The following is a 4423-nucleotide window of genomic DNA, read 5'->3' as shown; positions in this document are numbered from 1 at the left end:
TCCCCCCTCACACCGCAGAGGATGTGACGGTTGTGGTCCCAGGGATGTTTCAGGCCCCGTACTTTCATTTTCCAAGTCCTTATCTCCTGTGCTGCAGCCTTACCGTCTTCGCCTTCCTCATTGTAACCCTTCAGCTTCCCGTTCCTCGTTTTCCCCTGTGCCGTTCCCCAGCAGGAGCCTGGCCAGGGTAGATGGGACTACTCCAGTGTTTGCTACTCGCTTGCTGCTGCTCAGCCACGTCCCGCAGTCCGGTTGTCTTGCTGATGAGATATGAAGCAAACCGGCATGCCCGCCGGTGCCTCAAAGAGAGTGCTTTAACTTAATCCTGAAAAGGTTCGTTATCCTGGAAATGTAACACACGCAATATTCACGTAATGCACCAAGGTGGGGTTTTTCCCCCCCATGAAAGGGGTCATTGAAGTCCTGAAAGGAAGAGCTGAAAGCCAAAGCACATGACTCCGTAGGTAGATCAAATTGCTTCTGAAGTAACGCCATCTTTTTTTCTCCAACTCTGAAAAATCCATCAGAGGAAAGAGGAGGAATGGGGAATAACATCCCTGCTCTTGTCAATTCGGTTATAATTCCTACTGAAATAAAGGGATAGTAGGAGAGAGAGTCACAAAAGAAAATAGGAAAGAATCCCCATGCTAGAAAAAAAAAAAGGACAGTTTAATTGATCTTACTGGTGAAAATTATATGAGAAAAAAGAAAAAGCAGAATTGGAGAAAAACAGGTGTACGGGAAGCTACCAGATACAAGAATGAGAAATTCCATTTTCGTATAAACACCAAATATAAAAGAGCATCTCTGGTGGTAAAGTTCAATCAACAGGTTGGGGCTTTGCAAAAATCCTTTGCCTTTTGTGGTATCTGTTACAGTCGATACCGTAAGAATAGAAGATACAATATTTCATAAAGGGATTGCCAAGAGATTTTAAATGGAAGCGGTGCATTTTTTACAGATTCACAGGACACATTTGCCTTCAAGTTTACTGTATTCTAAGCCAACATAAAACCACTCCGAAGTAAAGATGTTTTTCCCCAAACTAAGCGGACAATGATTTGCAACGGGAAGAGGAAATTAAATAGCTTGATAGATTGCCATTCCTTCCTCTATCTGGTCAGTAAATTTAATTTTTACTTACGTTATATAGGTGTAAGCAAAGAATTCACATTCCATCAAATAAGAGCATACCTTGCGTGAAACCGAAGCTCAGCTGAGCACGTCGTAAAGGAGCATGAGCTGTAGGAGAACACAGGCTCAGCAGATCTTCAAAACAGACACATCAGGTTGAGCACCCTGCAACTGTGTCATCCAAAGCCCGCTAATTGGTTGGGAACAATTAGGCTGATGTTTAGTGCTTCCGTGGCATGTTCTTGGGGTGCTGCTGGCCCTAATGTGATTAGAAGCACCTGAGCTTCGGGTACCACACAGCTGTTAGCCAGCAGCGTCCTCAGGCACAATAAAGCACAATAAATCCAACAACTACTGAACCTTCTCAAAATTATGCCTAAAGAGAGGCAATTGCACATCCATACCTGTAGTTACAGCATGCTTCAGGTGGTGTTTGATTGAAGATCCCAATGGCTATGAAGGAGAATACTTATCAGAACAACGTCTTCTCTCGGAATAGAAATCAGGATCAGTAGGCAGAAAAACCTCGCTCCTTAAATAGGGCTCAGATAACGAATGACAAGCGTGGGCTAATCCATCTGTCAGTCTTCTCCTCCTAGAGCTGCTCTGGTTGAATGCTGTGTTTTTGCTAATTATGCTTACGACGTCTTGCCCCATACAAGGGGGTGCCGTTGTGCCAGGCGCTGTGCAGCCACAAAGGAACAGGTAATCCTTGTCCTGAATACTTCAACTCTAAATAACACGTCTCCATCTCCGCCTTGCCCAGCCTTCAACTAAGGGTTATTTTTCACCACTAACCTCTCGGGTAGTAAAAGGGCTCTTGAAGAAAGCTGCGTCGTTGGTTTAAATAATTAACTACATTGGCTTGGATATTCTAAGAGCCCCCACTAATCTCAGCCTTCCCAGCACGCTGTAAAATAAAATACAATAAAATACAAGACACTAAAATAAATATATATCTATATCTATTAGTCTAACTCACCGTCAGTCTTACGATCGAGCTCCCGTGCCACATTCACCACCTGGGACCAGACCTGCTGCTGCTCCACCCTGGTAGCTTTGCGCTCAAGGCAACGGCAAGATAGCAGTTTATTTCATCTGAGAATTTGACGCCAGCCTATTTTGGGACTGAGTGAAGCTTGTCCTCCGTAATTACTTTATATTAAGAGAAGAGTGCTTTCTAGAGCAGCCTGGTGTAACACAGACTCGTGCTTTAAATATGCTAGGCTGCGTGCCGCAAAAAAGGACGGTGACCTGGAGAGTGCAGGGTGGTCGCTTGGGAGTCCACAAAGATGCTACGGCTGGGATATAACGGACAGAAATAGTTTAACCAGGCCCGATGTTGCCAGCAGGGGACCAAGGAAATCAATAAAGCAAACGGGAGAGCTGGACAGGTTATGATGTCTTATCTCCTCTATAATGCCACAGGAACTTTTATTTATTAGGAAAAGGAATGTACTTTAATGAATGAAATGCCAAACTGTGATTATGTTGCAGGAAGAAGGTGAATATATTATTTATGGGGATTTTCTAGGTATTTTCCATTTGCCCACGCCCCGTGTGTTTAATCAGAGACGGAGGGTGCAGTCCCCTGACAAGGGTGAAGCTGCGGGTGCCAAGCCAGCGAGCGGGACAGCAGACCCGACACCCGTGGAGTCAGGTATCCCGGCACCTCCCTCGCCCACAGCTTAGCAAATCACGGCTTTACACTCCTGTTTTCCACCGGAAGATCACTGAGCGCTGGATGCAAGGCGATCTGCGCAGACCGTGGGGTGCCGCTGTGTGTTTGGGAACACAAGAGCCCAGGGCTGGAAGGGAGACCGTGGTTACGTAGCTGAGGCGCCAACGCCTGCGTGCCACCGGGCAATAGGTGTCTTGGCCAAAACGGCAGGAAGGATGTCTGCTGACATTGCCACAGCATGACAGCGCCGCAGCCTGCGATAACAGCCCAACCTCACGCCTGGGACACGCACCAAGAGGGGTAGAAGCCATCAATATCATCGGTTCCTGATGCACGTTTCCATCCTCCTGCAAGTTTATTTAGTGACAATTGCTGGTGATCTCTAAAGTGAAGATCGCCGCACAGGAGAACAACGATACCAGCTCTCCGTAGTCTCTGCTGCCTTACCGAGGGAGGAGCTTCTGCCCAAACCTCAACGTGTGAGCGATCTCACGGTGGGAACAGCAGGCAGACCACCGCGATTTCAGTGCTAGTTAGCAAATCGCACTTGTATCCTGTTTCCGGCTGTGACCGATCTTCAGTGGTTGAGAGGATGGGGAAAAAAAATAGCAAGTTAGATGATACCAAAATACCAAGAGGAATTTTTTCTTATCCCCACACATAACCAGCAGGAACCCCAGGACTCAAACACGATAAATCTAGCAGGGGGAAAAACCAGCAATCCCTTCTCTTTTCAACCGCAGCAGCCCACCAAATCCCCGAGGACTCGCAACAAAAAAAAGCCATTTTCTGTTTTCAGGAATTTCTACTTGCACAATCCTTCCACGAGCTCCTCAGACCACCTCTGCAGTGACAGGGCGCGCCAGAATTTTGCTCCTCACATTACTGCTAACTGTCTTCTAATTTCCAGTCTGCATTTATTCATGACTAATTGACACCCATTTGATCCCAGGCTAACATTAACCTTTAACTCGCGCCGTTCTTCCTGCTTGGTATTTACCCCTAAGGCTCTTTATAAATAGTTGTCTTCTGTCATGCTTAGTTTGGTGGGGCTGAAACAGATAAACTGATGTTTATCAGCCGTGGAAGCCCTTCCTGCACCAGAACAAATGTGTCCCTTCATCTGGGTAGATCAGCCCAAAACAGGTCCTCGGTTTACAAAAACCACTTTTCTCAGTTACACGTTAAGAGTTGCTTATTATTTGTTTGCAGTGAAAGTTATGAGGTATTAGAGTACAAAAACACATAAAATGAATTTGAAATAATCCGGGGTTTCCAGCCCGGGAGCAGAGTGCCGCTGACAGCAGCGCGTTTTCGGGAAGCGCCTTGTTCGTAGGGTTGGCTCAGGCTTACCTGAACGTTCTGCCCCCTCAGCGCCAAAGAATTATTGTCATCATTGTCATCTCCCTCTGCAAAACCGTCTCTACCTCTTTGCTACAAGATTATTCCTTAAAAAAAGACTTATCCTGGCAGAATCCAACTAGCAAAGAGCAGAGCCTTGGGGAGAAGTTTCTTCGGTTTTGGTTCCATGCGGCGCGGTGTTTGCTGGCTGCTGTTGGTGCTCTCCCCTTCCTGCGCAGGCTGTTACCTCCGCTCCACGCCCCGCCG

This window comes from Chroicocephalus ridibundus, chromosome 10 (assembly GCF_963924245.1).
Source record: "Chroicocephalus ridibundus chromosome 10, bChrRid1.1, whole genome shotgun sequence".
NCBI classification, from domain to species: domain Eukaryota; kingdom Metazoa; phylum Chordata; class Aves; order Charadriiformes; family Laridae; genus Chroicocephalus; species Chroicocephalus ridibundus.
Note: the sequence above shows the minus strand (reverse complement) of the source record.